Source organism: Rhinolophus sinicus, chromosome 13, assembly GCF_057876585.1.
Source record: "Rhinolophus sinicus isolate RSI-liver-muscle chromosome 13, RSI-T2T, whole genome shotgun sequence".
Taxonomy (NCBI): Eukaryota; Metazoa; Chordata; class Mammalia; order Chiroptera; family Rhinolophidae; genus Rhinolophus; species Rhinolophus sinicus.
This window is the reverse complement of record NC_142513.1, coordinates 32,189,267-32,213,561: the sequence shown is the minus strand read 5'-3', so window position 1 is coordinate 32,213,561 and position 24,295 is coordinate 32,189,267.

The window sequence follows — 24,295 nt, the reverse complement described above, 5'->3', positions numbered from 1 at the left end:
ATCTTAGAAGGAATTCTTTAAGACAAAAAATAAAAATAAATTTAAAAATATGAATAATAAAATGGTGATAACCACATATCTATCAGCAATTACTTTAAATGTAAATGTTTTGAGTGCTCCAATTAGAAGACACAGGATGGCTAAATGGAGAAGAAAACAAGATCCTTATATATGCTGCCTACAAGAGTTCAGATTGAAAGACATACACAAACTGAAAGTAAAGGCATAGTAAAAGATATTTCCTGAAAATGGAAATGAAAACATAAAGCAGAAATAGCAATACTTATACCAGACCAGGTAGATTTTAAAACAAAGGCTGTAAGAGGGGATTAAAGAAGGGCCCAGTAATTGCACTTCTGGGTATTTATCCAAAGAAAACCAAAACAGTGCTTGGAAGAGATATGTACACCCATATGTTTAGTGTCAGATGGATACTAGATTTATCAGGATGAACATTTTGTTAGTTATATAAATGTCTAATCACTATGCTGTATTTCTGAAACTAATATAATATTGTATGTCAACAGTAATTGAAAAATAAAAGAAATTAAATGATATTAAGAACTTCAGTTTACACATTGTAGAGAATTAAAATGTATATTTGATTTTCTAAATATTGATTTTGAATTAAAGTTATATTGGGAAAAAATATGATTGATCTGATTATCACTATTGATCAACTTGATCTAATTGAATTTTGTAGAATACTCCAACCAGCAATGTTAGGATCTATATTCTTCTCAAACTCAAATGGAACATTCATCAAGATAGACTACATTCTGTGCCATAAAATACACCTTAACATATTCAAATAAATCATACAAAGTATTATACCAGATCACAATGAAATTAAACTAGAAATCAGTAATAGATGGAAAATCTAAATCATTTTGAGATTCACACAATTCTAAATTATCCATGGTCAAAGGAGGTGTCAAGAGAAATTAAAATATTTTTAACTAAGCAAAAATGAAATTATAACTTATCAAAATCTTTGGGATGCAGCAAAAGTGGTGCTAAGAGGGAAACTTACAGAATTAAAAGAAGTGTACATAAGCACAGTACCTGACTTGATACATGTGCATTCAGTGAAGGTATGGTTTAACAATTCAGAAATAACCATTTATATGTGTATACTGGAATTGATAAATTAAGTAAATGGAAGGCAGATGGTGAGACCAAGGTTTTTCACTGTTGGACTGGGAGGTTACTGATAAGGGGAGAAGTCTCCAAGAACTTATGTGATTATGACTTAAATTTGGCCATATTGGTATGAATTCATATTTAGTTAATGTAAATATAGATGGTTACACATAGAAATATTTATAGATATTAGAACGTACATAAGTTAGTATACACACATAATTGCAGGCTCTGTCAGTTGAGTAGACCTAGAAGCAATGACACCCCTGGAGCAATAAACGCACTACATTTTGTATTTTGTAGTGCCATAAAGTAAGAGACACAAACATAAACCAAAAACAAAAATCCAATGATGATGAGGCTATATCAACGGGACACAAGACCTAACTGGTCCAAAGCTGTGACAAGTTAAGCAATATAATATATAACACAGTGTTGTATTATAACTTAAAATATAAAACAAATATCCATGAGTTCATTCTGATATAAATCAATAATTTAATAAATATATAAATTGGGGAAAATAGACAAACTTGTGCAGAAAAATTACAATTTATTTACAAGTATATAGATATTTTTGTCTTTAGAGGGAAGGAATATAAATGTGGGCTGTGCATAGTAACTTCCTCCCAGAGAGTATAGTTTGGTGAGGGGGAATAGAGAGTAACTTTACAGTAGAGACGGTTGGCAATTGGTACCTCAAGCAGGTCATCAGGTTAACATCAATAGTGACAAGTCACCTTGATAGTATGTACTTTTGATATAATGACACAAGAAAAGCACTTTACCTCTGGGTCTTCCTCCTCAAAACACATACCCTCAATCTAATCATGAGAAAAACACCACACGACTTCTAACTAGGTGAGACACTCTACCTCAGCAATACTTCTGAGCATTGAACGCCTCAGGAATATACCTCAAAATCCTCAAGGTCATCAAAAGCAAGGACAATTTGAGAAATTATCACAGCCAAAAGGTGCTTTAAGAGACTTGAAGACTGCATGCAATGTGATATCCTAAGTAGAATCCTGGAACAGAAGAAGGACATTAGGTAAAATCTAAAGAAATATGAATAAAGTATGGACTTTAGTTAAAAACAGTGTATTAGTATTGGTTCATTAGTTGTGACAAATATACCATGCTAATATAAGATGTTAATAATAGTAGAAATTGGATGGGAAGTATATAGGAAGTATCTGTATTAGTTTTGCAACATTTTTCTAAATCTAAAACTGTTCTAAAATAAAAACTTTATTTAAATGAAGGTAAAGTAGTAAAGTTGGATTTAGGAGGGAAAAAAAAAAAAAAAACTGGAGTAGAAAACAAGCATTAATTATAGATCACATGTCTTGGTCCCGGTAGGAGACTCTTCTAGTTTTGTCTGGTCCCATGTATCTATCATACTAACATAAAATGTTAATAATAGGGAAAATTGATATATGGAAACTATATAACTGTTTCTAGCTTCACAATTTTTCTGTAAATGTAAAACTATTTCAAAATAAAAGTTTATCAAAAATAAATAAAATTGGAAATAAGCATGTTTTTAAAAATAGCAAAAATGTACTCACACTGCTAGGTCTATAGGTTGGCTGGGGTGATTTTGCTTTAGGCTCAGGTTGGTGAGTCAGCTGTGGCAGCTTTGATCCACCTGCTTTGATCTATCTGGAAGCCTGGATGAAAGGCAGCATCTACCCAGGATACAGTCTTCTCATGGTGATACTAGGACTACAACAGAAAGAAGCCAACTGAGCAAGCATGTCTGTAGCCTTTGCTCATCTCATATCTGCCAATACCCCATCAATAAAATCAAGTCATACAGCCAACTGCAAAGTCAACAAAAATATACCCAGCCAGCCATGAGGCCGGGCAAGATTATGAATGCATAATCCTACTATAAGGGACAGAAAAAGAGGGACAAGTAGTTCAGTTGACCGCAAAATACAAAATACCAGAAATACTCATGGCAATCTTCAACAAGGAGAACCAAGCTGAAGGATTTACACCATTAGATATCAAAACATAATATAAAACCATAAATATTAGAACCATGTCCTGTTTGCATGAGGGAAAATAAATATTCCTCTTGAATAGAATAAAGAGTCCAGAAACAGATTTACTCTATTACATCAAAAAAGACATCAAAGGGCCTTGGTAGAAAGACATATCATGTAACATTCACACACTACAGGTGGATTATAAATCTAAATATAAAGGACAAATTAATAAAGCTTCCAGAAGATACCATATGCAAACATTGTTATAATTTTTTGGTATGCAAAAGATTTATGTAATAGGACTCTAGAAACACAAAAAACATAAATGTTGAGTGTGGTGAGAATGTCATATTGTGGAGCCACATTTTCGTTTACTATTTGTATAGCTAAAATTAAATATGATTACAGAATTTTAAATTGAGAATTTAAATTGTATGGATTTTATTCACTCCAATTTTCTGTTTAGTTTATAATATTTAAAATTTGAATCTTATTATCTGAGGTAAAAATTTAAATATATGCTATATGGCCATGAGTATAGAATGCTAACATTGGCATAATTTTCAGTCAGCTTCAAAAGAGTTTAGTTAAATCTTGGAAAATAAACTAATAATGAAAAATCAGGAGAAATGTTAGAACTGTGATGTATGTTTACTGAATGATGGATAAGTTTTAGCTGTTAAAGAAATAACCTTTGGTGCTACCATATAACAGAGAATTCTCAGTTAGAAGGCCTACTGCTTTGAATCTATTGTGACATTTCCTATGTTCTGAGAAATGCTGAGGTCAACAAATTTCTGTAATTTCTTCATTTCTTTAGATAATGCCAATTTCTTATTTCTTAAAAAACAGCTCCCTATCTAACTTGAGAAACCACAATGGAATGTTTTATGAGTGTAATGAGGTCTCCATGGAAAAAAACTGGCTGCTAATACATCTTTGTTCAGAAGGAACCAGACTGCCAAATTTCTGAGACGAGAGAATTACAGTATTTGATTTCTAGATTAGCAAGGAATGAAATCGTTCTTTTATTTTGCTCCCTATTTGAACAACTCCAACTGAGGAAATTAAGTTTTGCTGTTACTATTGTTGATTTTGTATTCATTCCCCAACTCACAAGAACATGAATTTTAAAAAGCAGCGGATATTTATCTAATCATATTTCTCATCACCATTGGCAGCACTTTCATCAAACCCACCACACATCTGACCTGTCTCATAACAGTTTCCAAGTAAAAAAAATCTGCTAAGTGGCAGACCATACCCACTATCATAGCTATGAAGAAGTAGAGACATCATGACTAGCTAATTATTCAAAGTCCTTTTCTCACCTGATTTTCATCTGAAAACAGATATTTGTCTCTTTACAACAGTCCTGACAAAACACCTCTAGTGTGCTCCTGTGATTAAGAGTTTCTGTCATAGTACAAGTTGTCGGTGTAGGTTATAGTCATAATGAAATCATAATATTTACTGTGTGTTCACATGAGTATTTATTCAATGAGGTGCTACAACTGATGAAGGCTAATAGGAGTGCAAGATTATACCTAGTTATGCAGACTTTACATTTTAAAGTGTAGACTGATAAAAAATAAAGTCAGTTAACTTTAAAGTCATTTACACGTTAAATGTGTAAATGAAATTACACATTTTTATTATTTTGTAACTATTTCCATAAATAAAGTCTGGGGAAGTGATTGCTAGTCCCCACCTATATACAATTTTCTCTTTCCTGGACACAGGAAATATTGTACTAGTAGGCCCCTGCATTTGGTTCTAGCCAGTGAAATCTGAATAATAGGGATGATGACACTTCTGGGTGAAGGCAGTGTATTAGTTATTTACTGCTGCATAACAAATTATCACAAACTTAGTGGCTAAAAACAATACACATGTATCATCTCACAGTTTTTGAGGGTCAGGAGTGCAGGCACAGCTTAACTGGGGCTTCTGATTCAAAGTCTTAGAGTTGCAATGAAGGTATCAGTTCAACTGAGAGAAGACTGGTTTCCAAGTTCACGTCATTGTTGGCAGCACACAGTTCTTTGCAGGCTGCCAGACTGAGTCTTAGTTTCTTGCTGACTGTTGAACAGCTTCTTGGTGCAGAGCTCCCTCCATACGAGAGCTTATGGCATGGCAGCTTGCTTTTTCAGATCCAGCGGAGAAAGTCTCTTACCAAGCTGAGTTCAATGTCTTACACAATGAAGTGAAGGGTATGAAATGATGTACATCCCTCCATCTTTGCCATATTCCACTAGTTAGAAGCAAGTCAGAATTCTCCCACACTCAAAGGGAGAGAGTGACAAAAGGGTGTGAAACGGGGGACAGGGATCATGGGACCACCTTAGACACAGTCAATAAAGTTCCCTAAGTGATGCTCCAGCTCTCTCTACTCTTTCCTTGGCAACACTGGAAGATGGCTGATGAAATGGCAGAGACAAATGCAGAAGCACGCTGGATCCCCAAATACCACCTGGAATGGGATTATCATGAAGAGTCACCTCATCTACAGTGGGTTTTGACTAAGCGAGAAATTTGAGTTTTATAGTCTGATTTTACAAAAAGAGAGAGAAGAAAACCTTGACCTTATCAATAAAGGGAAAGGAAAAGAAGGAAGACATGGGCAATTAAAATGAATTGCTTAAAGAGAAAAGAGACATGAAAAGTATAAAGATGGACAAATACTAAGTCAAAATACGTCTTTATGGATAAATGTTTTCAGATTTTTTGGGTAGATACCCAGGAGAGGGATTGCTGGGTCATATGGTAATTCTATTCATAATTTTTTGAGGAACCTCCACACTGCCTTCCATAACGGCTGCACCAGTCTGCATTCCCACCAACAGTGTATGAGAGTTCCTTTTTCTCCACAGCCTCTCCAACACTTGTTACTATTTGTCTTGCTGATGATAGCGATTCTGACTGGGGTGAGGTGATAGCTCATTGCGGTTTTTATTTGCATTTCTCTGCTCAACATCACTAATCATCAGAGAAATTGCAATGGTTAAATTAAATGTAATTTGAATTAAAAAAAAAGATATTTCTCATTGTGTTATCTCTGATTGACTAGAAGAGCAGGGAAATGAGAGAATTATCCAGTCAACAAGTAAATCCAAATTAACTAAAAAGCCAAAAGTAATAGTTTATTTTATGTACTTCCTAAAAGTATTGACAACTCTTTTCAAACTACTTTTCATGCATTTCAAGGTTAACTCTAAAATTGCTCAACCTGTTAAGTGAGTTGAAAAAGACTAGAAACAATATAAAAATGCACGTATTTTTTAAATAAATTGAAATTCTAGAAATGAAAAGTAAAATAAATAATAAATAAAATAACATAATGCAATATATAGGTAATGCATTTTACTAACCAATGTCACTCCAATAAATTTAATAAAAAAATAAATTAAAAGTAAATAAATAAAAATTTTAAAAAATTTTAAAAACTAATTTAAAAATTCAGTTTAATAGCAGATAGGACATAACAGAATAAAAAGTTAGTAAACTGGAAGCTAGGTTAGGAAAAAAAATCCAGAAATGAAGTGGGGTGGGAGTGTGATAAATAAAGAAAAGAGATTCAGAGATAAAGAGGATACATTGAGAATGCTTAAGATGTAATTAATTGGAGTCCTAGAAGAAAAGGGGTGAGGAACAAGACAGAGAAACAATTTTAACATAATAGTTGAGAATTTCCTACCAGCTGACAAACACTAAGGAAACTCAATATATAATATATTTCAGAAAAGAAAATGATCCTAGAGGGAAGGAATGAAAAGCACATAAAGTGGTAAATAAGTGGATAAATCAAAATAAATATTGGCTCCTGAACAATAATGGGATTTAATATATATGTAATTAAAATTCACAATAACTGTTGCATGTAACTGGTAAGAATATATATAAAATGTTCTAATTTCTTTATATTTTCTGAATGAGGGTTAATGTGTTGATAAAAATTAAATTTGGTAAGTTAAAGATACATGCTTTAATTTTTAGGATAACCACTGTAAGATTTAAAAAATAAAACTGTGTTTCTTTTCTATCACTGTGTAACAACATTACTACAAACTTTGTTGCTCAAAATAAGATACATTGTTTTATATCATAGTTAAAGTGTGTCAGGAGTTTGGAATGATGTAGCTTAGTTCTCTGCTTCAAAAGGGATGGACAGTTGGATTTAAAAAAAATAACCAATAATATGCTATTTACAGGAGAAATTTCCAAGATATGAGGACACAAACATAAAAAATGATGGAAAAGGTATACCATGCAATCATTTTCTGAAAATTAGTTGGTGTAGTCTATAATATCAGGAAAATATGGACTTGAGACAGAAAGCCATTTAGAAATCAAGAGAGTCCCATTTAATAATAAAAATATTTGATCCACTAAGAAGGTAAACAATGCTAAAGTTTCAAAATGTATACAGCAAAATTTGGCAAAAACACAGAAGAAAAAAGAGAAATTCAGTCATATTTAGAGAATAAAACACTCTTCTCTCAGAACTTCATAGAAGAGCTGGCAAAGAAATCAATGGTGAAATGGGAGATTGGCACAAAAGAATTAATAGATAAGATATTAACTTCATAAATACAGAACATTGTAGTCAACAACTGCAGAGTACCTCTTATTGTCTAACATAAATGGAACATTTACCCAAATTGACCATATCCTAATGAATCAAACTGATTTCAACAAATTTCAAAGCATATAAATTAAAGAATGTTCTCTAACAAGAGTAGAATTATGCAAGAAATCAATAACAGAACATAAATAGAAAATAATTCAGAAAATAACTCACCATGCATGTGGATAAGAAGAAATAACTGCATCTTTATTTTCACTAATTTCTAACTAAAACTAACTTTTTTCCATTAGCTTTGAATACGTAACAAACAACAGTAAAGTTCACAGTCCCCATAAGGGTCACACATAGATATCATAGATATTTTCTTGTCATATTACTGATGTTACAAATCTCTCCAAATATCCTTCACACTCATCGCTACTTTGAAATTATAAAAGAATTAGATCTGGTCCTTGATCCTGTCCTTTAAGTTATTAATAAAGAAGCATATACATGACTATCTCAAATTTGTTATTTTTAATGTATTTAGGTAACTGTGTAGGTAATGTATTTAGGTAGCTAATGTATTTAGGTTCAGTGTAGTCAGTTTCCCTTATAGTTTTATCTATTTTACTTTACACATTGAAAACATTATTCTGAAAGACAGTCCATCAACAGAGTCCATGACATATAAAAAGATTAAAGACCTCTTTATGTAATAAGTTATTTATGCTATTTCTTGTGGAGTCTGTTCTTCCTGCTGCCTACCTCTTTTAATAGTCTTATAACACAATGGAGGATGCCTCTCCTCTTAAGAACAATAGTGTGTGTGAGAGAGAGAGAGAGAGAGAGAGAGAGAGACTCCCTTCAGGGTACTCTGATTCACCAGAAGGTTCATAAGTATTAGGATTTTCAAAAAGGGGCATATGGGGATACGAAGGGTAGCGCCTAAGGTGAAAGGATCGTGTGTGTGTGTGTGTGTGTGTGTGTGTGTGTGTGTGTGTGTGTGTGATTCTGAGATAAACACTGTGATTTCTCCTCCGGAATATCTCACATCATTGACAAACTACCACAGCATCACAATATGGTGGGTGTGTCTGCACTTCCTCAGGAAACTGGCAAGATGCTGATTCTGTAGCAGGACACTGCGGTCAGGGAGGTCAAGTAGCATAGACTGTTATGGGAACAGAGGAAAGAGCCTTCCTTGGACATGTTGTTTAATTTGAGTTTTGTGTTTAATTGACCTCTACTTCCAAGAGTCAGGAGTGTCCCAAACAGCAAGCTTCAGGTCTAAAATACAGAGAAGAAAGCTACCTACTCAATAGTAGAATGGATAAATTCACTATGGTGTATTCATTTACATGATGGAATATTATATGCAATGAAAATGGACAAACTACAACTCTACCTAGAAGTATGGATAACTCTCATAACACAATGTTTAGTGAAATAAACCATACACAAAAGAGCACACTGTATGACTGCATATATTAAAGTCCTAAAATAGACAATACTAGTCATTGGTGATAACATTCAAATAAGAGTTTACCTTGGGAGGTAGCCCAAGGATACTCTGGGAATAGGTAATGTCTGGCAACTGGATACCCAGGCGTGTTCAGAATGTGAAAATTCATTGTTTTATGCTATAGTATATACTATTTTCATTATTTAGCCTTTAGTTTTAAGTTAAAAAAACAAAAAACTACAGAGGGAAAATTATTTACTCAATGATAAAGTTAATGCATCAAACTCCTGCCTCAGTTTCTTTATTTTTAATGCTCTGGAGATCAGGGAAGGTCAAGGCAACTTGGAGGAATAAAATAAATGCAGGGAGAAGAGTTCCTTTGAAAGAAAAAAGCAGTATTATCACCTTCAGGGAAAATAGCCAACACGTACAATTTAATTAAACAGATATTTATTGGACACTTAATAAGTGCCAGGCATTATTCTAGGTACTTGTGATAGACCGGGGAACAAATCAAAGATCCTGCCCACATAGAGCTTAAACTGTAATGGGGAAGGGGTCAAGGTGAGCAGACTCTAAAAAAGAAACATAATGAGTATGTGAATTATGTTGTAGTTAGAGGATAATCACTACTTTGGAAAAAAGTGATCAAGTGTTGAAGGAGAACTGGTTATAAGTTCTAAAAGGCAGTGCAAATATATCATTTGACGAAGACAACCTTTGCACCAAAACAACCTTTGATCAAAGACTTGAGGGCAATACTAAATGATCTGTATTCCTCCTGTCATTTGGTTATCATGAAAACAAAAATATTTTCTGACCATTGGGGATGCTTATTGTCCCTTGTCTAGCCCCAGAATGATCAATGCACACATTTGAGTCAGCCTTACTCCATCAGCGAAGCATGTGTAAGCCAAATCCCTGGAGTCCTGAGTAACAATAAAATTGGCTAAGATGTATTTCCTTGTAATTTTATTTGCTTGGTTATAGTCTCCTATGCTTGCTTTTATTATTAACTGAGTTCTGTAAAACGTTTTTTAAATATGCAAAGCAGAAAGAAAAACTTGACTGTGAATATTTTTCTGAGTATCTTTTGTGACTTATTATTTACAGGTGGTTTGATCATACATACCTTATTTTTTAGAGCAGTTTTAGGTTCACAGTAAAGCTAACCAGAAAGCATATATTAGCTGGACAAAAAAGAAAAAAAAGAAAGAAGTATAGAGAGTTTCCTTTTCCCTCACTATCAACATCCCACATCAGAGTAGCACATTTGTTGCAATCAGTACACTTATATTGACACGTTATTATCATATGAAGTCCATAGGTTACATCAGGGTTTGCTCTTGGTGTTGTATATGAGATTTTAATTAATTTGGGTAAATACCAAAGAGAGAAGTTGCTGGATTCGATGGTAATAGTATGCATACTTTTGTAAGAAACTATCAAACTACCTTCAAAGTGACTTGAATGTTTTGCATTCCCACCAGCAATGAATAAAATTTCCTGTTGTTCCACATTCTCATCAGCATTTGGTGTTGTCAGTGTTCCAGATTTAAGCCATTCTACTAGGTGTGGAGTAGTCTTTCGTTGTTTTAATTTGCGTTTCCCTGATGACATATGATGTGGAGCATCTTTTGCTAGGCTTATTTATTGTATATCTTCTTTGTTGAGGTATTTATTTAGGTCTTTTGCCCGTTTAAAGAATAAGGTTGTTAGTTTTCACATGTTGAGTTTTAAGAGTTCTTTATATGTCTTGGATAACAATCCTTTATCACGTGATTTTTGCAAATATTTTCTCCCTTTCTGTGACTTGTCTTCTCATTCTCTTGACATTGTCTTTTGCAGCCAAAAAGTTTCTAATTTTAATAAAATCTAGCTTATCAATTATTTCTTTCGTGGATTGTGCCTTTGGTGTATTTAAAAAGTCATCATCTTACCCAGGATCATCTAAGTTTCCTCCTATGTTATCTTCTAGGAGTTGTATAGATTTTTGCTTTACATTTAGGTCTGTGATCCATATTGAGTTAATTTTTGTATCTAGATTTTTTTTTTTTTGCATGTACATATCCAATTGTTCCAGAAATATTTGCTGAAAAAACTGTATTTTTTCCATTATGTTTCTTTTGCTTCTTTGTCAAGGTTCAGTTGACTATGTTGACCTATATCTAGGCTCTCTCTTTGGTTTTATTATTCTTTCACCATTACAGCAGTCTCCTAAGTACTGTAGCTTCATAGTAAGTTTTGAGGTCAGGTAGTTTAAATCCTCTGACTTTATTATTCTCCTTTAATATTATGTTGGTTATATTCTGGGTCTTTTGCCTCACTATATAAACTTTAGAATCAGTTTGTCAATATCCACAAAATAACTTACAAGGCTGTTAATTGGGACTGTGTTGAGTCTATAGAAAAAACTTGGAAAAACTGACATCTTGACAGTATTGAGTCTTCCTATTCATGAATATGGAATATCTCTGTTTTAGTTATTATTATTTTTTATTTCATTCATCAGAATTTGGTACTTTTCCTTTAAAGATCTTATACATATTTTGTTAGGCTTTTACCTAAGTATCTCTTTCTTTTAGATAATAATGTAAATGGCAATGTGTTTTTAATTTCAAATTCTATTGTTCATTGCTAATATATGGGAAAGTGATTGAGTTTTGTATATTAACATTGTATCCTGCAAACTTACTATCTCACTAATTAGTTCCAGGAATTTTTTTGTTGATTCTGTTGAATTTTCTACGTAAATAGTCTTGTCATCTGTGAACAAAGAGATTTTTTTTTCTTCCTTCTCAAACTGTATGCTCAATTGCTTTTATGTAGTCATTCCAATAGTAAATAACAAAAAGGGATAGTTAATTCATTGTTTAGACTTTCTAAGGTTGCAGAGATTCTCTCAATCTTAATATATTAATCAGCTTCCTATAAAAATTATCTTATAAATTGAATTTACCACCAATCTTACAACTCATTGCTTTGAATTTGATCCAACTTTTCTTTGCTTAGCAAGGAAAATGTGTATCTTGTAAGAAGACATTAAATTGAAAGTTTCATCTAATACAGAGATATATGACACATAATCAGAATCCAATAGAAGTGCTGGAGTATGGTCCACAAAAAAAAAACCCCAAAAACATACACACACACACACACACACAAAAACAAACAAACAAGCAAACAAAAGAAAGAAACACCTTAAAAGAAATGATTGAGAACCATTTCAACAACTTTTGAATGTGTCACAAAAGTAAAGAGAAAACAGTCCAGTAATTGGGGATTAGTGAGAAGGATTCTTCAGTGAGAGGCAGTGCTGTGCTATAAGGCCCAGATCCTATTTGGGAAGAGCAGGGATACATCTTTCCTGTCCTCAAATCTACTAAGAATGGCTTCACCAGGACCACCTGAAGAACTTGGTAAGTGTTGGTCCTTATGGTAAGGGAAGAACAGTAACTGGAATCTGACCTTCACCTGAGTAGTCTAAGGCCAAGAGTCTGTGGATATCAGCTCAAATAGGCAGAGCAAGAAGGAATAAGAGCTGAAGACCAAGTTTTGGAAATAACCATACTCCCAATGAAGGTGGGACAAATGATGCGTATGTCTTCTATGACCCGTATGTGGGTCAAATGAAAGGATATGCACCTAAGGCTACCTTGATTCTTGCCAAAGGTGACACTTTGTTGGGAAATCCAATAAGGTCAGTTTGAATGACTACTCAGAAAACTAGTGACCAAGGGCAGAGTGGCAGTTAGAAGAATGCAATGAATCACCCTCATCCCAGAACGTGGGTTAGTGAAGCCCAGTAGGAGAACCTGTGAAAACCTATGAAAGAGTCCATCAGAGCATATTTTAAATCTCTACCATACCCAGAGAATGTAATTGCATGAAGTTATCAGTCAAGTAACAATTGTCTGTTCCCATTGACTTCCTTCCTGCCCCTCCTTGCTTAGCCCAGTAGATGTCAGTGACACAGCTAGTGAATGGGAGAGGGAAAAGGGAAAAAGAAGAAGACAATCCTAGCTTCTCTCCAAAAACAGGTGGCCAGCCTGTAGCCAGCCCCAGCTAGGGAGAAAATATGTGTTAATGTTAATTCTAGTGTTAAGTTTTGGTCATTTTCTAGAGGTAGACATTTTTAAGTACTCAATTGTGACTAAGTGGCTTAAAATGATATATGACTTTCTATTAGTTTACGGTAACTATAAAACCATGATGACGCTTGGATTTTCACCTGAAGGCAGAGGAAGTATCCACCACTCCCCACAACCAAGCATGTTTAAAGAGACAGTAGGAAAGAAAAATAAAAGTCCTTTTATGATCACATCCTGTGAGCCATGCATATTTAATGTATTGACCATGAGTAAGGCTTTCTAGGCCTACACATGAAGATAAGAGCAAAAATGAAAGTCTATAGTGAGTTGTTTCTAATTATAGTACATGTTTGAGTATATGAGGCCAATAATCCAACTTATAGTGTTTTACCATAAGTGATTGTGCATAAGAATCAATAGCAGAAGATTTCCAGGCCCCACTTAGGGGATTCTGATTTATAAGGTTTGAAGTAGACTATTTTTAATTATCACCACAAATCAGTCATTATGATGTAGGTGATCTGGAACCTCTCTTTGGAAAACATGTTGTAGGGCAATGCTTCTCCGATTTTAATAGGCATGTGAATCAGCTGGGGATTGTGTTAAAATACACTCTGATTCATGAATCTAGAATGTGTGAGAATCTGCATTTCTTACAAACTTCTTGGTGATGCTTTCACTACTAATCTAAGTACCGCACTTCCAGTAACAATGGTTAGGACATTGTTTCCCAAACCTGTCTTGTCGTAAGAAACACAGGTAGTGACTGTTAAGTTCACAACACATATTTCAGGTCTCCACCCTGATCTTCTTGACTCACAATCTTCAGGTGAAGGATCTAGAAATAAAGGAGAAGTGTCCTCAGATCTTAGCTGGAGTCTGGAGCAATCCCAAAGCCCTTGAGCTATGTCTAGTGGGAGACACTAGAGACAACATAAGACATTATGAATAATGGAATTGTTCTTCTGTTTTTCCTGATCACTGGGCCCTAACAGGGAGAAAAGAGAAAATTTAAGCCATTAGTTCTATTCCATGACCCATAGTCCTGGACTATGGAAGACAATTCTGATTGTCTTCTTCAATGGCTTGACACCCAAGATTGGCCTCATGTAAAGGCTCTCACCCTAGACCAAGTCCTGAATTTTGAATGCAAACCAAATCCATCTGGGGCATGAAAATAATATCGATACCTAGTTCCTATCCTCTAGAAATTCTGATTTAACTGGCCTGGATATTAGGCCAGTAATTGGCTATATACTAGATGTGGGGACAGAGCCCAAGAGAGCAGTTTCCAGGCTCTCAGCCTCACATGGAAAGATGCTGGCTCAGGTAGTAGATGGCCATCAGCTGTGGCTAGTTGGCCGTCAGCTTTAACCAGTGAGCCATTGACCACTAATGTAATTGCTGTGGCTATGCCAGCAGAAAAATGAGGGATAGCAAGAAGATGGTGGCTGAGCTAGCAAGCAGTGGAGTGTGGATTGCGGATTGCAGCTAGCAAATGGGGAGTCGGTCGGTTGGCAGAAAAGTGGACAGCAGGTTGCACGTCGTGTGAATCCAGCCTCCAGTGAGACGATAGTGGTGTGACTGCTCTACCTATGGCTCCGTGGGTGTTCCTTTTTGGCCTCACCATATCCTGTGTTCTTATGTGGGGAGTGGGAGCAGAGACCCAGCCTGAAACCCCTCACAACAAATGACGCAGCGAGCAGGGTACAGTGCCGGCCAAAACTCTGAAGGACAGTGGAGCAGTTTGTGCGTCAGTCTGAGGAAGACCAGGAGAAGCAGCTGCCAGAGAGCTGGACCCCCGTGGAGGGGTAGGAAGACATGGATGGCTCCCCAACCAGCAAAGGTCAGAGAAAGCGAAGGTCGTTGCGGCCCTGTGGGCTGGGAAGTTCTTGCTGAGGAAGCCCGACTGCAGGACTTGTAGTCCAGGAGGAAACGCTTGCTGAGTCCTCCTTGGGAGATGAGGGTGAGGTCAAGGTCGTCCCTCACCACCAGGACAGCCCTGGCGAATGACTATGGACTATGGGGAATGGGCTCTATCCCTAATTTAATGGACCGCTTCATTGTTTGCTTGGGAACGTACCACCATGTAGTGGAACTGGAAGATATTTGCTTTTGTGTCTTGACCAGCCATCATGGAGAATATGTGAGGCAGTCTGGCTGAGCCCAGAGAGAGTGGCAGTGCCCTGAGAACACTGGCTGAGTCCAGGAAGTCTGGCCATGCCCAGAAGTACTGGTGGTGCCCTGAGAAACCCTGGCTGTGTCCGGGAAGATAGGTGGTACCCTAAGAAGCCCAGAAAGTCTGGCTGTACCCAGAAGGACTAGTGGTGGCCTGAGAAACCCTGGCTGTGCCCAGAGAGCCTGGCTGTATCCAGGATATTGCGTTCACCTCCAGGCTCCTCACACAGGGCCCTTCGCGGAAGACGTTTGTCATGTAGATTGTGAGGGGAGACCCTGTAGGGGTGGAGTGTGGGGACAGAGACCCAGAGAGCAGTTTCCAGGCTCTCGGCCTCATGTGGAAACATGCTGGCTCTGGTAGTAGATGGCCATCAGCTGTGGCTAATTGGCCGTCAGCTGTAACCAGTGAGCAAATGGCCACTAATATAACTGCTGTGGCTACACTAGCAGAAAATGGGGGCTAGCAAGAAGATGGTGGCTGAGCTATCAAGCAGCGGAGTGTGGATTGCGGATTGCAGAGAGGTGGATTGCAGCTAGCAAATAGGGAATTGTTTGATTGGCAGAAAAGCGGACAGCAGGTCGCACGTCGAGTGAATCCAGCCTCCAGTGAGACTATAGTGGTGTGACTCCCCTACCTATGGCTCCGTAGGTGTTCCTTTTTGGCCTCACCATGTCCTGCGTTCTTATGTGGGGAGCGGGAGCTGAGACCCTGCATGACACCCTGTGTGACACATAGCACAGCAAGCAGGGTGTGGTGTCAGCTGAAACTCTCCGGAAGGTAATGGAGCAGTTTATATGTATAAAAGCTCAGTTTCGTAAGCAGGGTACGGTGCTGGCCAAAGCTCTCTGAAGGGCAGTGGAGCAGTTTGTGCGTATGAACACTCAGTCCCAGAAAGACCAGGAGGAGCAGCTGCTGGAGAGCTGGACCCCTGTGGAGGGGTGGCAAGACGTGGGTGGTTCTCCAATCAGCATAGGCCGGAGAAATTGAAGGTCGTTGCGGCCCTGTGGGCTGGGAAGTGATTGCTGAAGCCCTCACCCCCAGGTTGAGGAGGAATTGGAGCCCTCACCCTGCGGAGAGGGCACACGTTGTGAGGCTAATGCACAGCCCTGGCAAATGACTGTGGACTCTGGGGAATGGGCTCCATCCCTAATTTAATGGACTGCTTGACTATCTGTTTGGGAACACACCACCTTGTAGTGGAACTGGCGGATGTTTGCTTTTGTGTCTCAACCTGCCGCCGTGGAGAATATGTGAGAAAGACTGGCTGTGCCCAGGAAGACTGGCTGTGCCCAGAAAGACTGTTGGTACCCTGAGAAACCCTGGCTGAGCCCAGGAAGTCTGACTGTGCCCAGAGAATGTGGCAGTGCCCTGAGAACCCTGGGTGTGCCCAGGAAGTCTGGCTGTGCCCAGAGAGAGTGGCAGTGCCCTGAGAGGCCCTGGCTGTGTCCAGGAAGTCAGGCTGTGCCCAGAGAGAGTGGCAGTGCCCTGAGAAACACTGGCTGTGTCCTGGGAAACTGGTGGTACCTTAAGAAGCCCAGGAAGTCTGGCTGTGCCCTGAAGGACTGGTGGTGCCCTGAGAAACCCTGGCTGTACCCAGAGAGCCTGGCTGTGTCCAGGATATTGCATTCACCTCCAGGCTCCTCACACAGGGCCCCTCGCAGAAGACGCTTGTCGCGTAGATTGTGAGGTGAGACTCTGTAGGGGTGGAGTGTGGGGACAGAGCCAGGAGTACAGTTTCCAGGCTCTCGCCCTCACATGGAAATGTGCTAACTCAGGTAGTAAATGGCCATCAACTGTGATTGGATGGCCATCGGCTGTGGCTAGTTAGCCGTAAGCTATAACCAGTGAGCCATTGGCCACTAATATAACTGCCGTGGCTATGCTAGCAGAAAAATGGGGGCTAGCAAGAAGGTGGTGGCTGAGCTAGCAAGCGCGGATTGCAATTAGCACGGCGGATTGCAGCTAACAAGTGAGGTTGGTTGGCAGAGAAGTGGACGGCGGGTTGCGGATAGTGTGGCTCCTGCTTCCTGTGTCTCCAACCCAGCTGCCAGCGAGACCATAGTGGTATGACTCCCCTATCTATGGCTCCGTGGGTGTTCCTTTTTGGCCTCACCATGTCCTTCATTCTTATGTGGGGAGCGGAACCAGAGACCCTGCATGACACCCACAAAGCTGAAAACATTTACAGTTGGGCCTTTTACAGGGAAAAAAAAAAAAAAAAAAAAAAAAAAATTCTGGAATCTGTGCTGGATTATCTTAAAGCATTGCTCTCCATTGTGAATCAGAATATGAATCATCCAGGCATCCAATTAACTTGCAGATTCCAATTCAGAAGTTCTGGAATGAATTTGAGATTCTGCATTTCTCCCAGATGTGGATATTGCTGATTTATGGTCCCCCATTTTGAGTAGTAAGGAGATGAAGGACACTTCTACTTTTTAAACAAAGAAAAGAATGTGGCTGTCAAACACTCCCTCACCCAGGTGAGCAAGATCAGTATCAACAGTGAATAAATCATGTTGATAGCATGTACCCTTGATATCATGTGATGAGAAAGGCACTTTACCTCTGTGGTCTTCCTCCCCAAACTATATCGCTGGTCTTATCATGAAAACAAAACAATCAACAACAAAACAACAAAAACAACAAAAAACCACAACTTCCAATGAGAATTATTCTACAGAATACTTGAGTAGTAGCTCTTAAACTGTCAATGTCTCAAGGAAAGTCCAAGAAATTGTCACAGCCAAAGGAAACATGATGACTAACTATGGTATCCTGGATGGTCATCCTGAAACAGGAAAAGGACACTCTGTGAAAACTAAGAAAATCTGAATAAATATAGACCTTAATTACCAATACAATATCAATATCGATTCTTTAGTCGTGACAAATGTGTCATGCCATGGTAAGATATTAATAATAGGGAAAACTGGGTATGAGGCTTATGGTAATTCTACACTACCTTTCAACATTTTAATAAATCAAGAACTGTTCTTTAAAAATAGTGTATTTATAAAACAAACAAACAAACAAATGCAACAAATTTTACCAAGCACTAAAGGACAAGTCCTACCACGAATTTCATAAATTGGTAATTCCAATCTCACAAAAACTCTTTCAGAATACAGAGAAAGAGGAAACATCCTCCAACTCAATTTCTGAGGTTAGTATGATCTTGATACCAAAACCAGACAAGGGTATTATGAAAAAGAAATTTTACAGTCCAATATCATTCTGACAGCTAGACAAATTTTTCACACACACACACACACACACACACACACACACACACCCTACCCTTAGATCCATTGAACAGTTGACATGGAGAAACTGCTCACATGGGGCAAAGAGGAGAATGAGAATTGCTTTAATGTGATTAAACCTCAGACAGGACTGACTGCTATAGGAGTTAACGGGGTGGTTAGTTCATGTTCTTCCACAACTATCACCTCAGAAAACCCAGGTTTTAATTGCTCACTTCAGTCTTTCCCAAGTAGAACAAAATGGCTGACTACCAGCAAGCCTGTTAGCCCAGGGTATCTCCAGGGTGATGGTGGGCTTCAAAATTAAAGCACATTTTAAAAGATGCTTTTAATCTGAAGATGAATGTTTAGTTTCATCTCATGAAATATGCTAAAGATGATTATTTTCCAAGTGTGTTCTTGTTGTTAAGGAAGCATTATTTAAGCCTATCATTATTACAGTATGCTGCAGTACATTTTTATCATTTGTAAAGATATAATTAAACACAATAAACTGTGCCTATTCAAATAATGCTACTATCTGATAAGTTTTGACAAATGTATAAATCCTGTAATAACCATAGTCAAGACTCAGAACACTTCCATTTCAAAAAAAAAGTTTCCTTTGCCCCTTTGCAATGCCTCTATTCCCTACTCCTGGCCCCAGGACAACACTGATCTTTCTGTCACCATATATATTAGTTTGTATTCTAGCATTTCATATAAATAGAATCATACAACATGTACATTTTTTGTATCTAGCTTTTTTCATACAGTATATTTTTAAGTGATAGCTCCCATATATACCAACTAAACATTCATTGGAGAAACAAGTTATGAAGATCATTAAAATTAAAAATGAAAACCAATTGTAATCAGCAGTTGCAGAATTTTTAAAACACGGTCTGACAATTAAGTTTGCGAACTTGTTGCAGTGATGTTGCTAACTTTTTTTGATCTCAGAGGGATTATTCAGTACAAATTTTACCAACTGGACAAAGAGTTAACCAAATTTACTGTTTGGAAGTGCTGAAATGGCTGCATGAAAAAGTTAGACGTCCTGAACTTTTCGCCAACAGTTCATGGCTCTTGCATCACGACAATGCACCAGCTCACACCGCCCTGTCTGTGAGGGAGTTTTCAGTCAGTAAACAAATAACTGTATTGGAACACCCTCCCTACTCACCTGATCTGGCCCCCAATGACTTCTTTCTTTACTCAAAGAAATATCGAAAGGAAGACATTTTGATGACATTCAGGATATTAAGTGTATTATGACGACAGCTCTGATGGCCATTCCAAGAAAAGAGTTTCAAAATTGCTTTGAAGGGTGGACTAGGCACTGGTATCAGTGCATAGCTTCCCAAGGGGAGTACTATGAAAGTGACTGTAGTGATATTCAGCAATGAGGTATGTAGCACTTTTTCTAGGATGAGTTCACTAACTTAATTATCGCACCTGGTATACATTTTACTCATAAAATGAAGTTGCTATTAAGCAAACTTATAGATTATACATATTTGATAAACTTCTCATGATGGTTATTGTTAATAATTATATGATACTTAAAAGACTTTTCCTTCAGAGAATATAAGTTTCAGAGAATTTTGAAGTATTGACTGATTATTCAAAAGTGTTATACTAAAATGTGTTAGAAAAAGTAACAAAAGAAAATGAAATCAGCCTGCAGTAAAATGCAAAATTCACAAGGGAGAAGAACATACAACTTGTAGAGGAGACAAAAACTGCACTGTTTTATGTAATTGGAGAAAAGATCAATCAGAGTTGAAAACTTACCCAGCATTTTTAAAGAAATTAAGATGTAGTATTTTCAGATGCTCACTGTTAATTCTGATGTCAGGCACAGGGAAGAGGAGAATCCTCCCCCCTTATTATTCTGGGTTCACTTCTAAATAATAGAAACAAACACTTTATTTCTAAATAAACATGGAATATTTCCACTGTTTAGTTTTCACTTCTCACCTGTGATAAGCACATGGAGAGATTTCCCATTTTAGAGAGAAACGCACTTTCTCCACACTGTTTGCTTTGTGTATTCTTATTTTATTGTGCTGAGGAAACAAACCCCCCTATAATACAATAGTGTTGTGGTCACTGGTTAGAGACAGTTAAATTCTTAATAAATGACAGATTCTTAATATGTTACTATGCAAAGAGGGACCCCTTTTCTAAGGAATGTTATCAATGCCTCTTTCACATAATAATTTTTTAAAGTCTGCTACATTCAAAAGCTTCCCTTTCCTCTATTATCCTGAGGTCGATGCCGCCTTCTCTGGGGACCATGAGGTCTCTTTTCTCTTACCTAAGTGTCACCAGGCCCCTCTTCCTCTGCAGACCACACGCCAATGCTTGGAGAGGGCTTTGGTTGCACTTGGGTATAAGAGAATGAGATTTGGGTGTTGGAAAGGATGGAATTTGTGCGTGATTGTCATCTTCTTTGTGCTGCTGACGACCTCTCCTGCTTCATTCATTCTGTGCTGACAATCTTCATAATGACAATCTTCTTTTTAAAGCCTGTGGTCTTTCTCTTCCCCCACCAGGTTTAGATTTCTGGATACCTTGGCTGAATTCTTGAAAACTGGAATTGGTGGTGTCCTAAATGTCATTTTTTCATTCAGACTACTAACGCACACATTTTTTTTCATATATTACTATAACTGAAATTGTAATGTCTTACTATTGATGATATCTTTTCATTTATTTTTTTTTGGTCAGCCAACAAGTACATATGGTGACCGCCTGAAAATATTTAAACTAGCTTCTGTCATCCTCATATTTCTTGAATAACTCATTGTCAGAATACAAATGTTGAATTTATTTGCTTTTAAAAATATCTTTGAAAAGATTAAACGATGATTTAGCATTGGAAGAAGTCATTAAATATGCAGAAAGGCATGGGAATAGAATAGCAGGATGTAAATTTGATAGTAAATATTAGTTGTTGGAGGAATTACCACAGTTTCTTGTGTTTTTGCAAAGCAATAACCAAGTTCACCATCGAGCCCAAGAAAGAAAGCATACCAAGTACATGAAGCTGAATTATGTTTTATTCCTACAAAAGCATTACCTATTGCATGCCAAGTGAGAAAATTCCAGAATCAGAATGCCAGCTGCTTGGAAGACAATCCCAGAGACGATAATAGAGCATTCTCTTAAGAGAGACACATCCCCGATGCTCTTGATGACCCAAAGGAACATATTGCTTAGGAAAATATGAACCTAGACAATCTGTTTTGAAACATTGGTTTTCTGACTCTGAATGTAAAGATGTCTCAGGAGCATTTTAACTAATTGATTTTGCTTATATCTTCATTTTCATGTATACAAAAGTGTGGTTGATATACGATAAATATGTACATCTAAGAAAGTCTTAAAGAAGACTTTTGGACAGTATAAAATAATAAATTCACTTTTATTTCTTACCAAAGATAAGAAATCATTGTATTATTGATTAATTAGTGCAGTTTTTTCTTAATGGTACATAAAATAATAATGCACTTTATAATTAAAGGCACCTTAGATACTATGAAATGTTTAAAAAATGTGTATATATATATATATATACAACTGGAGGAAAATGCATCTTGTGGGAGCAGTGAGAGGCACAGCTAAATGGTGACATCTTTCTCTGAAGTAAAATGACAAAGTGCTCTTTGCTCTTCTTTCAGTTTGGGGCAGTGTGGTGCCTGGAGAGGAGATGAGAAAAACATGGAAAGCAGGAGAATATACTCACTTATACCTTCTGCTAATTATGGTTCATTTTGATTAGTTTATTCCCCATGTGATATGTGAGTACCCCCCTGAAGGTTTTAAATTGGCCAATCATTCACACTTTAGGGGATTATTTCATTAAAGTAATTCACACTGAACCTTAGCACACGTAATTCAAACTGAGAGAACAGGATTTCTACCAAAACAGGTGGGGGATAGGATGCATGGAAATTTAATCAAGGGGAAATTTTTACAGAGAAATTATATAAGTAAAAGTCATTGAACACCTAGAAAGAACAGAGGCGGGGAGAGGGTCAAGCAAGGGAGGCAGGAGAATAACTACTCATGATTGTGGAGTAAATGTGAGTAGTGGTTATCAAACATGACCCACAACTTCTTTGATATTCCTCCTCATAACATGGCATATCTATGGCCCTGAATATGGGTGGACTCATTACTGCTTCAACCATTCAAGATGGTGGGAGATGCTTATGTGATTTCTGAGGATAGATAATAAAAGGCCCTGCACCATCCTTTCGGTTAGCTTGAATTACTTGCTCTCTGGATACTTCTTAGAATACTTGTTCTTGGCTCCATCTTGCATGCTGTAAAAAGCCAAGCCAAATGAAGAAACCAGAAGTAGACACTTCAAGAAAGTGTCAGCTCTCTTTGGTTTCAGACAACAAATTTACATACCCGTAGTTCTGTACCCAAGTACAACCAAAGCCCACCTGAGCCCAGTCTCGCTGTCATCTCAGTCCAGGTTACAGGAATGTGAGGGAAGAAATCCCTAGGTAATCCTAACCCCCAGCCATTTATGGCTGCTCCTTGCCTGGCCATTTAAGTCCATCAAGAGATCATGGAGCAGAGATGAGCTATCATCTCTGACCATGCACAGGGCCCATGAGTAGAACAAAATGGTTATGGTTTTATGTCACTAGGTTTGGGGGAATTTGTTAAACAGAATTAACTAGAACACTGTGCTTTGACGGAAAACACTTTAGTGAGACATTCTTCATGGGCCTCTCACATTTTTTTATGTCTCGTGATTAGAGGCACTAACTATCTGCAGCACAGGACTATCTTTGTAAGGATGCTTGTACAAAAACAAACAAACAAAAAAAAAAACTTGTAAAATAAAGACAGTGTGTCCCTCTGGAGCAAAACAAAAGTTTGTCTACAGCTTTGGAACATATAGATGGTGTCTCCCTTCAGAGCAAAATCCAGGTATGCTCACTGCTCATTATAAACTATTTGGGTTCCCTAAGCTCAGGGTCCCTTTCCCTTTTAATACAATTTATTGTATGTGCTAGCATTCATCTGCCCCATCAATACCAACCCATGGAACTTGGGGGCAAAGAGAACTAACACAAATATGTCATGTGCATGCTGCTTTCTGTGCCATGTGTAATGAAGTTCTTTATTTTTTGACTGAGGAGTCTCATGTCTTGTGCCAGCATCAATAAGACAGTTACAGGCTGGTTGACAGCTTGCAAGGAGGGTTAAATTTAAGACCCTTCGCAGTTTTTGATGAACACATGAGTTTTACAGACAGATTTGGGTCTAAATACTGCAGAAATTAGAGAGTGAAGAAGGCTGATAGGGGGGATTCATTTGAAATATGGTGTTAGAAAAGAGCTCTACAGATACCCTGGTCTACAAGAAAGACAAACCAATAGGTCCTAGAGCAAATTAAGTCTGAAACATCATTAGAAGCAAAAATGACGAAACTTCAGCTATCTTACTTTGGGCTCATCGTGAGATGGCAGGGCTCTTTGGAAAAGGCAATAATGCTGGGAAAAACAGATGGCAGCAGGCAGAGCGGAAGAACAAATATGAGGTGGATTGACTCCATAACTGAAGTCATAGGCATGAT